This window comes from Opisthocomus hoazin, chromosome 5 (assembly GCF_030867145.1).
Source record: "Opisthocomus hoazin isolate bOpiHoa1 chromosome 5, bOpiHoa1.hap1, whole genome shotgun sequence".
In the NCBI taxonomy this organism is placed as follows: Eukaryota; Metazoa; Chordata; class Aves; order Opisthocomiformes; family Opisthocomidae; genus Opisthocomus; species Opisthocomus hoazin.
The window spans coordinates 32550562-32564481 of record NC_134418.1 but is presented as its reverse complement, the minus strand read 5'-3'; positions in this window follow the sequence as shown (position 1 = coordinate 32564481).

Here is a 13920-nt window from a genome sequence, read left to right as displayed (position 1 = left end):
CTATCTCCCATTTAATCTGTTCAAATGCCTGTCGTTGCTCAGGGCCCCATTCAAAATCATTCTTCTTCTGGGTCACATGGTACAGAGGACTTACAATCTGGCTGTAATTTGGGTTGTGCATCCTCCAAAAACCCACAACACCCAGGAAAGCCTGTGCTTCCTTTTTGCTGGTTGGTGGAGACATAGCTGCTATTTTGTTGATGACATCCATTGGGATTTGACGGCGCCCATCCTGCCATTTTATTCCCCAAAAACTGGATCTCTTGCGCAGGTCCCTTGACTTTACTTCGCTTAATGGCAAAACCGGCTTTCAGAAGGATCTGAACTATTTTCTCCCCTTTCTCAAAAACTTCCTCCGTGGTGTCACCCCATACAATGATGTCATCGATGTACTGCAGATGTTCTGGGGCTTCACCCTTTTCCAGTGCAGTCTGGATTAGTCCATGGCAAATGGTGGGACTGTTCTTACACCCCTGGGGCAGTCGATTCCAGGTGTACTGGATGCCCCTCCAGGTGAAAGCAAACTGTGGCCTGCACTCTGCTGCCAAAGGGATAGAGAAGAATGCATTAGTGATGTCAATTGTAGCCTGCCACTTGGCTGACTTTGACTCCAGCTGATATTGAAGTTCTAGCATGTCTGGCACGGCAGCACTCAGCGGTGGTGTGACTTCATTCAGGCCACGGTAGTCTATTGTCAGTCTCCACTCTCCAGTAGATTTTCTCACTGGCCATACAGGACTATTAAAGGGTGAGCGAGTTTTGCTGATCACTCCTTGAGTCTCCAGCTGATGGATCAGCTGATGAATGGGGAGAAGGGAGTCTCGGTTGGTATGATACTGTCGCCGGTGCACCGTTGTGGTTGCGATGTGTACCTGTTGTTCTTCAACCCTCAGCAACCCCACAACGGAAGGATCCTCCGAGAGACCAGGCAAAATGGACAGCTGTTTAATTTCTTCTGTCTCCACAGCAGCTATGCCAAAAGCCCACCGATACCCCCTTGGGTCCTTGAATTACCCTCTCCTAAGATAGTCTATCCCAAGGATACACGGAGCCTCGGGGCCAGTTACAATGGGGTGCTTCTGCCACTCCTGCCTAGTGAGGCTCACTTCAGCCTCCAACACACTCAGCTCTTGGGACCCCCCTGTCACTTCCGAAATGCAAATGGACTCTGACCCTTGGAAATCTCATGGCATTAAGGTACACTGCGCACCAGTGTCCACTAGAGCTTTATACTCTTGTGGATCTGACTTGCCAGGCCACCGAATCCACACCGTCCAATAAACCCGGTTGTCCCTTTCCTCCACCTGGCTGGAGGCAGGGCCCCTCTAATCCTCGTCAGAGAATTTGCTGCTCACCTGCTGTAAAAATGACTTGGACGTCCCCTCCAGAGGATCGTAATCAAGATCAAACTGTCTACGTGGTCTGGAGAGCTGGCTGCTGGAAACTGGAGCGGCATTTTTCCTAACAGAATCCCCTTTGGTGATTGTTTTACCCCACAACTCACGCACTCGTGCCTCTAGACTTGAGGTGGGTTTTCCATCCCACTTCCTCATGTGCTCTCCATGGTCACGCAGGTAAAACCACAGGGTGCCCCGTGGTGTATAGCCTCTGTATTCCCTCTCCTGAGCAGAGAAACGCTTGCCCCTAATAGCTGAGACACTGGCCCGTACAGGTGGGGAGTAGGACAAGTTCTCTTTGATTTGCCACACCTCCCGGGACATTTTCTCCACAGCTGAGACAAGGGAGGAAGAGAGACTTTCCTCATATAGCCGGAGTCTGACAGCCACCTCATCCACTATTGGTGCCTCCTTACCTTTCCGGTTTACAACCGCCAGTGAGTTGGCATATGAGGATGGTGCGCTCCGCACAAACTTCCTCCACATAGATGCTGTGCACTGGACTTCATCTGGATCTGTGGGTAACTGGTCATCATCTGGTTCATTATAAACCAGCTCCCGCACAGCTAATTCCCTCAAGTACTGAATACCCCTTTCCATATTGGTCCACTTGCCAGGATAGCATACAAAACCGTCACTGAAGGGGTACCTCTCCCTCACCCCTGAAAGAAGTCTCCTCCAGAGGCTGAGGACTTGTTCCTTCTTCCCAATGGCCTTGTCAATGCCCCCATCCCTGGCCAGGGCTCCCAGCTGCTTGGCTTCCTTGCCTTCTAACTCCAAGCTGCTGGCCCTGTTATCCCAGCACTGCAGCAGCCAGGTGGCAATGTGCTCTCCTGGGTGGTGGCTGAAATCTTTCTGCATGTCTCACAGCTCGCTCAGGGACAGGGACCGGGTGATGATCTCTGTCTCATCTCCCGCGATGACCCTGGCTCATCATCATCCCTCCCGGAGCGATCTGCTCTCTCTGCGTCTTTCTTTAGTTTTACAGGGGCAACTGCTACCGGCACAGGTTGGTCATTGGGCTCAGCCGCGATGCCTGCTGCTGGAGCTGGGGCTGGAGCAGCTGCTGTGCCCGCTGGGGGAGCCAGGACCAAGCCAGTGTCTGCAGCAGCCGTGGTGCCGGTCGGGGGGGCTGTGACTGCCTGCTGGGCTGGAGGGGCTGCAGGGCCGGCTGGCGGGGCAGCGCCAGTCGAAGTGCCTGCCGCTTCGTTTCCCCCCGTTTCCCTTTAGAGCACTGAATCAGGTTGAACAGGGCTCGGTAGGCATGGGCCAGACCCCAGCACGTTGCTGTGATTTGTGTCTCTCTCGAGTTCCCAGGGTGGCAGCACACTTTTTGCAGATATTTTACCAGATTGTCCGGATTCTGTATTTGTTCAGGGGTGAGTTTAAAACACACCGGAGGTGCCCACTGCTCTAGACACCTGCCCATGCTGTCCCACACACCCAGCCACTCACAGCTATCTGGCCCCGGGGCAGGTCTCTGCACGATGTTCTTAACGACTTGTTTAACCCTAAACAAAACCTGCAACCCATTCAGGAGGCATAACAATAGAAACCCGCTGGCCTGAGCATCCCACAGGTACTCGAAATTCTCAAAAGCCGTTAGGACCAGGCTGAGGGAGAGAGGGGGGGCGAAAGAGTGGGTGGAGGTATCCCCTCCAGTTTTCCCCACAGGCTGGGTTTGATTATTAACAAATTCTAAGACATAGGATCCTACGTATAGAAAAGATCGCAGTGCCGCATGCAAATACAAGCCTAATTTCATGCACATTGACGTTATCATGTCATAAGTCGACATCATACAGTACAAGAAAATCATCATCCTGATCTTTTTTCCCGCCATGATGAACAGCACCACAGGGAAAACATAGTGGAAGTAAGGATTCAAAAACCACAGCCATCTGATCACAGACAGAAACGTTTTTTACCGGCATCTAGTTAACTAACAAAGAAAAATGGCTATAACAAAATTTAACAAAATCTAAAAAAGCTGTTGTAACACCCGCTGCTCAGCCCTGCCGTTATCCCCGGCCCACGCCTGGGCGCCAATTTACTGTTTTGGTTTCAGCTGCCGCCAGCAACAAAAGCACCACGCGGCCGCCCCTCCCCCCGCCGGCGTGTGGAGGAGAATGAAAAGAAATAGACAGAAACCGGTGGGTCAGGATAAGGGCAGTTTAACAGAACAGCAAACAGAGGGAACAGGAACAACAACGATACAGATACGGAGAAAATATACAAAACAAACCCGCAGAACAGACCCGCTTTCTCGGACCGAACCACCACTGTGCCCTCCCGAGCTGTGAGTTCCTGCCGCCCCGCCCCCCCCCCCACCGGAACCCAGCGTGACGTCACATGTTATGGAATACCCTGCTCTGTTTGGCCAGGTTGGGGTTGGCTCAGCCCACCCGGCTGTGCCCCTTCCTGGATTCCGGTGAAAATTAGCCCTGTCCTGGCCAAACCCAGGACACATGTTTCCCTAGGAAAACAGAGACCAAAGGAGAATCTGGCAGTGCAGTTATTTAATGTAACAAAAATCACAAAATAGCTTATATAAGCATTATAGTTTGAATATGTTTGTCCTGAGGATATACTATCCTAAAAGCATTTAGATTTTAGGTAAAATGGAAGTAAAAGCTGGCCTGTGTTCATTAGTCTAACGCATTCAGCTAGCAAGTACAGAAATGCCTCTGCAATGACAGAACAAACACATAAGGTTACTTTCATCTGTCCGATGAACGTACTTTAGAAATCTGCCAAAATGTAAGGTTAGGATTTAAGTAACAGACCTCTATCCCTGCCCCGAGAGACATCAGTTGTAGTCCTCACCTTCAGGTAGCTGCTTCCACTTTCATCAAACCAAAGACTACAGCTGGCAATTTAATACTCTCAGTAGCAGGTGTCTGTGCACCTTACAAAACCCTGTGGTATGAAATGAAGCAGTCCAAAGGAGCTGCAAAGGAAATTGTTCCTGTAGGAAGGCAAGGTAGCTGGGTAAGCAGCTGAAGGCTGGCAGCAGGGCAGCGCAGGTGAAGGCAGCCCAGCCTGAAACCCCAACATTTAGAGCACATTTGTTTCATCTCCACTTTCCCATCTTTTGGCTTACCTTCATAGTTTGCTGCTACAGAGTTGGGTGGGGAGTTGGGGTGTTTTTATCTTTTTTCTTTTTTTTTCTCTTTTTTTTTTTTTTGTAAGTGCCAGACATACTGAAATTCAGATTTTAATTAGGCCTTCAAGGCATATTTATGCCAGTAATTGCATCCTCCCAGCTATCAGGGACACCTTATTTGAAATCAAGACATCGTACCGTGCTTGAACGCAGGTCTGGAATTCACTAATTTGCCTCTGAAAAGCGGAGCCTCAGAACTTCACGGATCACGATAACGTGATTGAGATCCCTCGTGTGCAAGAAGGAACAAGAACTCTTCTGACAGATTTTTCTTTCAGTCTTTGTATCATTTTGCTTTCTTTGTCTCCTAGGCAATTTTCCTTTAGCCAAGAGGGGTTCTGTCATTCAAATATGCCCATGGGACTGGATGGAACTTGTATTGACTAAAGAGGGAAAGAAATTATCAGTATTATTGGAATTGCAAGGGTTCGGTAAGCCACCTAATACAAATCAGTGAATTTAAGTTGAAATAATTTGTTTTATTAACAGTTAAGGAACCTTCCTAAGACATTAAAAAGAAGTCACAAAGAATAACAAAGCTCTATTCGACATGTTTCAAGAAACTGTAAAGCCTTTCGATATAAATAAGAATTATCAACTTTTGTACCTAAATATTTAAGTTATTTATATCTGAGGCATTGTGATTACAATGTCAATGCCTTTTAAAAAAAAGGAAAAAAAAATCCAAAACATATCTTCCATAGTATCACCTATTCACTTCTTGAACTGACAGCAGAAACAGCTGGATAAAACCATTAAATATTTGGAAAACCAAAGTCCTTAGAACAAACTTGCTAAATATGTATTGAAAAAACAGGTTTATCCTTTCCATAGTGTACACTAAGAACACCAATAAAGATTTTCATATTCCAATCTGAGCACTACTTGATATTTTGTTGATCATAAAATTGTTTTCTTACTCCAACATTTTTTATTCAGGTGTGTTCAGAAAGAGTCTTCAGACAGTCTCAGACTGTGTACTGAGAGCTCCAAGGAGAATGTGCCTGGGGGATGCACCATCTCTCGGTGAGATGAGAAGACTGGGAATGCAAGAGCTAAATTAATTCTACTCATTAACAAACCTTGAACATGGACCTTGTATAACACTAGAAATAATAATGTGCCAGGCCCTGATCCAGTATAGTATTGCAATACATGATATTTTTAGGAGTTTTAGCATTTCTGTTGATGTTCACATGAATATTTGCATTGCACCAGGGTCATAATCCAGCTCTGCCTATGAACGGATAAGTATACATCACACCTGGCATCAAGAATAAACAGTTTTTTAAATGGACATGCCAAGGCCACAGCAACATTTTAGACTGCTCCAAAGACACCTACTAAGTTTTATTCAAACAACTTAATCATTCATTTCACTCACAATATTTACAGTTTCTCTGTTCTCCATTTTAGTGTCCTCCTGCTCCTCCACTTATGTGGTGCATAGGGCATCATTTTTCATTACTCCTGAGGAAGAAGACGCTTCCCTTCCTTTCTCCTCCTCCGCTTCTCGTGAGATTAAAGGGAGAACAGGAGACAGGCCAAGCTTCCACCGCGGTGGAGGCTGGCTTCAAGCCCAGCGGCAGCCCTCACTGCAGGTAGGAGGGGAGGAGGTGGCATCCATGGGGGCAGCAGCAGAGGATGAGGCATAGAAGAAACTAGGTTATACCATTTGGAAGCTCATCAAGTTAAGCAGTGGGCTTCTTCACCTGTTTTCTTGACCCAATTCTGCTTTATCTCATAATAATGCTGGGAGTGATGGTTTGAACTAGCATTACTGAAACAAAATTCATGTTGTGTATTTTGCACATTTAATGCTACTGCCCTACATGATAACAACTATGTAACCGGCCTCTATTCCCAGAAAATCCATCCCATTAGTTGGACTAACAAATTTTTAAAGTATTAAAATGTAGTAAATGTAATGCATTAAAAACTAGTAATTCAAAAAGGGAACTGATTTCTGGTTAAAATACGATGGGCAATCAGCAGTGGCTTACTTCTGTTTACTTGACATTTTGATGATGCCTCTAGAAGTGAAATCAAGATCTAAGTAAACGCAGCAACAAAAAAAAGAATCTTCTGCCACTCACATCCTTCATTAGTTCCCGGGAGAAAGAACTGCCTGAACATCTTGAGCTTACCAACTTGATGTACACCGAAGAACCTGAAGGGAACAATCCCTACTGACTGACATACAAATGCTGAAAAGTTCAGCAGTGCTCAAAAGCCAGTAATCAAATTCCCTCCCCTCTCAAACTTTTCTGAGTGTCTCTGAACGTTCAAAATAAAAAGGAAATTGTAAAAGGCACAGCTTCAGATTTTGAGAATATCAGGTTATCTGGCAATATATCTGCACAATTTGTCTGGACCAATAGATGAAGAACAAAGTCCTACTCCACTGAAAAAAAGAGCATCTCCACAAGAATATGCCAGTCTCGGTAAAATCTCAAAAAAAATAAGAAAACCGTTTTGTGATATGTCCAGGGAGCCATTCCTGTGGAAAGGACACAATGAAAGTAAGAGATGGAATCAAAGAGCAGAGAGTCTGATGATTTCAGTAACCATTTAAGATGTGGGAGAGTTACTTAAGCTTCTATTCCTACTGAACCAAAACAGGACATCCTGGCAAGAGCCTTGACCACCAGCTATACCCTTCTCTCTCACTTCTTTTAGGAAGAGTGTTGGCAGAAGCTTAAAAAAAGATGGCTTAACCTCAACAAATTCTGACTGCTTTTGCAAACCAGTATTGCAATATCTTTCTGTGGAGCTTCATATTTATAAACTTTGTTAATTTATTTGGTAAAATTCCCCTCCCTGCTACAGTCCACAGCTCTTAGGAGAAGTACAAATAAATGCACAGACAGACGATTTTTGGTTGTATTTGCTAGCAAACTCTTTCACCACTGGAACTTTATTTTTTTTGTATTTTAAAGGATGCTTATTCTTACATAAAAATCAATCAAAAAAATCAACCTTTAAAAAACACCATTAACTATTCACATTAGTTTAACCCTAGTACTTGCAATTTGAACACTTCAATATTCATATTAGCTATTAAGAATGGACAGTATTTCTGCCATTTTATATTGGTGTACTTGCACAGTAGTCAAGATGCTTTAATAAACTGTTTTACCTAGTAATCTCGTAGCTTCAGAGTTAAAGTTAAAATTACATACTTGGTAAAGTGTAACAAGACACATTTACGTTTTAGTTTTATTAAGGCATATTTCCCACTGAGCTGAATATTCTATTTTTCCATAGGGATAATGTTTCACAGATATCAAGAAAAATGTTTGTTATGAGCACTATGGTGTATGAACTGTTGTAATATATATGGTTATTTTCATGTTTAAACCTAAGCCTTTTCCTGTTCTTCTTAGTCATAACATTATTTGCAGATTTGAGGATGCTCCACGTTATTGCACACTCCAATCTCTACATATCTCCAGCTCCTTCCTTTTTCCAGAGATGATTGTTCCTGTCATCCTTTCTCAGAAAGGAGTATATATCTTGCAAATAGCATAAGCACATTCTGAGTGAGCAGCAGCAACCATATGACACATGAAGAGAAAAGGATAATCCAGTGACTATCTTGAAATATTAGAGCATATTTACCTCCTGTTTAATTATCATCTTCAAGCTTTTAAGTAGTAAAAGCATCTGCATACATCAGAGCACTGTGCAAACCATTCACTAGTTTCTTAGGTATTTGTATGAAAATATTTTGTAGGAAAACCTAAGCCTATTGTTTTTGCCAAGCTCTGTTTGCTCACTGTCCTCAAGAAACCATTATGAGCCCACAAAGCAGTTTGCAAAAACAAGACAACTCAACATTTGTACCTTTTACTTGTGTGCATGCAGTTATCCTCTCGCCTCTCCATATATGAATGTCTCCCTTACACTGCCTGCAAAGCATGCAGGAGCAAGTAGCCTTAGAAATCCCAGCTGAAGCTTCAAACATGCACCATCTCAGGAGATGCAGAGCATTTCAACTTGAACGGCCAGCTAACACGGGAGGACTTCACCAATTCTCAGGTGAAGTTTTAGAACATCTGAAGACGTCACCCTGCTTAATCATGCGCATGTCATACACACGTGCTAAAGGACAGTTCTGTTAAGCTGAGCAGAGAAACAACAGCAAATACTAATTGAATTATAACTACAAATCCTGCACAGATGGTATTTAGTCCAAAAATGTTTTTCTTCTCTTCTGCAATAACGTCAACAGGGCCTGTGTATGACTTTTTCTTCACTGCCTCTCAACATCTATGAACTCCCTGTTTCTTTCTACGTGAATCTCAACCATGCAGTAGGACACCTCCATCTTAATTTGGGATAATGAAATATGCTTGTGCACAGTTGACAATATTTTCAGCTCTTTGAGGAGACAGAAGGGTATACCTCACTTGTCTAACAGCATTTGCTACCTTTAAACCACATCATAGCAGGAGAAGGGGAAAAAAAACCCCAAAACTACAGGAGGGAAGCAAACTTTACAGCTGTCTTGTTTGCAATTCAGATGCCTCTTCCCTTCTGCTCTGCCTAACTCAAGCAGCAAGTTTCTTGGCAATGAACAGTGGAGTAGTCAGCCTGTGCTGGCTGGGTAAAGTAAGCTGGTGAGGACTGCTGGCATCAGGTCTGGCAGCTCAGTTCAGTGTTTAGTAGCGTGTCCCACCTGACACAGGACAGTGGGATGCCTTCAAGTCCTTTGCATCAGACACTCCCCCCTTCCCCTCCTCTTTTTTGGGGGGGTCATCTGCTGGTACAAGGAAGGCATTTGATGCTTCTCGGCTTTGTGGAGACTTTATTATTGACTCTCATTCTCTCAGTATTAGCGCTCTGGTGTGAGCTAGAGGACAGTCACTGCTCTCAAGAAGCAGAAGACCAGATAGTATTTGGAGTCAGGAGTTATAAGAGGGTGGTAGTTAAAACTGTATCCCTAAACAGCCAGCAAAACAGATTTCACCAAAGGTTTCAGAGTTTCAGAGATTTAGCAGAATTCAAAAGCAAGTCCGTAGGACAGATAAGGAAGCTGCTAGGATACATAAATGAAATAAATTTAGCTAATTCCCTGTCACCTGCCAGAAGGTAGAAACCTATAAAAAGAAAATATTCTATAGCTTTCAACAAAACCTGTAATCTTCTTTCACAATTGCTAGCTCTTGATAACCACATGCTTGCATATTTATTCAAATGACTGCATCATACCCTGTCTCCCTTTTGCTGAACTCATAGTTATTTGCTAACTTAGATCCATAGAGTCCAGAAACTCTTTTCTTTCAGGTGGCCTGTTTAGCACAATGAATTTTAAATGCACCATCTACTTTAGTCTGTATTGTTTAGCTCCTTACTTTTAAGCCAGATGGAAGGCCCCGAACCCCAAAGCTTGTCTCCATCCTTGTCAGTTTACCCAATAAAAGATTATATCTCTATCTGTGAAATTCCCTCTATTACAGTGTCAGAAAATGAAGCCTACACCAACACTACTAGTGTATCACTGCATGTGTTAACAATAATACTTTCTCAATAACTGTAGCTTCTCAATAAACAAACTACACATAAATCAAATTTAGGTCTTCAGTATTCTTCTGTCAAAAATGCAACGTTTTCCATAGGTTCGGTTCTTAAATATAGGAGGTTAACTGCACACTGATCTTGCCAACCTTTCTCAATTTCTGGACAGTAACAAACAGTTTATTTCTAATCTTGTTATGAAGGGTAGAGTCATAAAACCCATGATTGTATTGCTCTGAAAATTCACCATAGGCCTGAGGCACTAATCCGCTAGGTATATTAGATTATGTTTCCCTTTTGCAATTGTTCATTTATACTTTTAACACTGTCTACAGAGTGAGGCCCTGAAAACCATTGTTAATTACTTACATTCAGGGTTTCTTTCTTGGTATGATATGAATCAATCTTACTATCATAACGTCAGCAAAGAGAAAACGTCCATTACCTTAAATTATGGGGAAACATTATTTTTCTGAGACTAGAAGCCACTGATATTTAAGCCTACTAAATAGCCTTGATTTAGAAAGAAATAGTAATAGATGTATCATACTATATAGGTGACATTAGCTGAAGCTTATTTTGGTAGAAAATTTAAGAAGGAGCAGACAAGGAATAATGTCTTATTTCCTATATTAACTGTTTTAATAAGCTGGGTGGAACGACTAGTGTATCTAGCTGGTATAAAACAGTTTATGCTAACTAAATCTCCAAAGCTATCACACAGGTAACACATTGGTCTTACAAGAGGTCTGTGGTGATATAAATTACCTGGCTGCTTTACTGTGGGCCTCAAAACAAAGCAGCAGTGTTGAAATCACAGGCCAACAAGAGAATAAGTGGTCAGGCATGTAGATGATGATGATGCCTAAAAGACAGACCTACAGAAAAATCCTATGGGATACCTATACTGCAGGACAACGAAGTGACTTCCAACTTTTCGTTACTGGTCTAGTTAAAACAACACAAAGAAAAACTGTTCTCGAGAGATCACAGAATGGTTAAGGTTGGAAGAGACCTCTGGATATCATCTTGTCCAACCCCCCCTGTTCAAGCAGGGCCACTTGCAGCCAATTGCCCACAACCATGTCCAGGCAATTTTTTAGCATCTACAAGCAGGGAGAGTCCACCACCTCCTCAGGCAACTCATGCCAGTGTTCGGTTACCCTCACAGTAAAAAGTGTTTCCTGCTGTTCAGAGGGAACATCTTGTGATGAGGAGATGAAGAGATCTCCATCCCTGCAGAGCATGCTGGAAGTATGGGCACAGTCCAGTGTTGTGAGATAGCCTTGTGAAAAAACAAAAAGGGGACCACTTTTCTTGGACTGAAATGTGACAGATGCTTGAGAAGCATTCTCTAGAGTAAGGGATATTTTGAGAAAACATTTCTTCTAACATATCATGTAAGGGATATTTTAAGAAAATATTTCTCTTAACATATCATGCATTTTTTTCCTTTAATGTGAGTTTGCTTATTTTTGGTAACTAAGGTAATTCAGCTACCAAATTCCAACCAATTTCGTTTTATAATCACACTTACTAATTTGCAGATTTCAGCACCTGTTTATTTTGGTGCCATTTGAAATTAAAATAGGTAGTATCCAGTTACTACAAGTATTTTTATACTACCCACACATTTATGATCCCAAAACAAAATAAAAATTTGCAGTGATTCAATCCTTAATGTGTAAATAGAATTTCTAACTATTTAATTTTTTAATGTCCATTCTATTTCAGAATATAAAGATAATCTATTTTCCACTGCATGCCTCAATAATCTCCAAGTACTCATTGCTGACAAAGAAACATCTATAACATTGCTCTTTCAGTAAACAGAGGTTTTTGAAAGTTAGAATTTGTCTGTAGTAGACTTTGAGATATTAGATAGATTAATTTCTACACCATTTCTCTCCCCAAACTGAATTTAATATCTCAAAATATTTAAAATATTAACTTTGGACACCAATGAAGTTATACTATTAAATCTCAAACATTAGATGGTGATATACTTTATATTTTAAATATTTTTGAAGTTTCATTGATAATTTGAAAATAGTCAGGAAGTAATGGACTGACACTTCTATAATAAATACACTCCTTTTAAATAATCTAGTGTTCAGTAATCACCTGAAGTGTAAGGCTAATACAGATGTGAATTACAGGTAATCAAGCTGTGAGTATGCATGTACAGGGAAAGTAGTTCCTCTGCTTTTCCAGCTTTCATAAGAAGTATTTATATCAACAGATTTCAACTAATAGTTTCAACGGGAACAAACACATCAACAAAACCTTATATCCACTCAGTTACAAAGTTCTCAACCAGCTCTAGTTACAATACAGTGGCAGTAAACACTTGATTATAAATTTGCATTACAGGAAGTGTAAGACAAATGCTTGAAGGCACTTGACAAAGATAGGTATGTCTTTGCATGTTAACACTGAAGAGGCCTCAAAATTTTCTTTGAATACTCATAGAAAAAAGGTTGGAAAGCCAGAATGTGGAAAAGGATCCTTACTGAATGCAGAACAGGAAATAAACTATCATAAATTTTTAATGTTAAGATTTTAACATTTTTTTCCCCCTGAGGCTTAGTAAAAATCAGTATTAGGTCTCAAGAAGGGAAAAAAATAAAGAATTTAATAATGCCTCTGTCTGGAGAAAAGAAAGTTAAACAGGTAGCTCAAACTTGGAAAAAAAGGTGCTCAAAACTAGTATAAAGTTGGGGGTTTTTTAACAATTTCATCTGAAGTCAAATTGCAACACATTGCTCATAAATTTAAAAAAAAAAAAGAAGTACAATTAATACATTTCATTTTATTTGAGCTTCAGAAGATATCTTCATTAACAACATATATGGAAATGCTAAGTACTCTAAGACATTTAAATGAGGGTAGTGTACAATGGTTTATTCTTTGTCTAGCATGTAGCTTTAGTAAGTGCCTTTGAACTTTTACTATTTGGTTTCTGCATGAAATTCTACTTTGGAATTACTGAACTTTGATACTACTTGAGACTGCTGGTGTTGCCAAAGATATCTGTACACTAAAAAAATCAAATTAAGACAGATTTTAAACTAACAGGCAGGTGAAAGCTGAACCGTTTCATCTTAGGTAAATCTTAATACTCTTTCAAATTATCAATCCCTGGAAGTTTTAGAATGTGTAGCTTTTAAAACTTATGTTACAAAAATAGAGCCTGCTGAGAAAACGTGCCTTATTTTCTTCTGTTATCCCATCCTCCCTGAAAGATATAATAGCTGTTTTGAAGTTACTGGAAGACCTAACTGGGAAGAGAAATCTTTTTAATCAGATCTTCAGCACTCATCCTTCAAAAAATCCTACACTAAAAATACAAATGAATTTTCAGGGATGGCCTAAATGTAACTACAAGGATGATAGAGAAGGAATTTCAAATCAGAAATCAGCATAAATGCGTAACAAACAAAATGTTCCAGCAAAATCAAAATCCAGAAGATGTGTTTACAGGGAACAAATGCCTCCTTGAAACAGCTCAGGGAGAAGCAAAGCCCTAGTTCTACAAATGACAGATCAGGTATCAATGTAGCATTAGGCAGCCTCCAAGAGCTTGGCCCCTACAGATAGAAGCCAAGGAGCAGTAAGAGATTATTATATAGGAACCATAAAATGGATTTTTTAAGCAGAGCTATAGTCATTCTACACTAGCCGGGGATAATTTAATTCCAGGAGCATCCTTGAGAAGCCATATAGTAAGACATTATACGGTTACCCAAACACAGCTGTGCTTAAAGGGAGGTGTTTTAAAAGTACTTCAAAAAAGAAAAAATAATAGTAGCAATGTCACATGAGTTTTCACTTTTG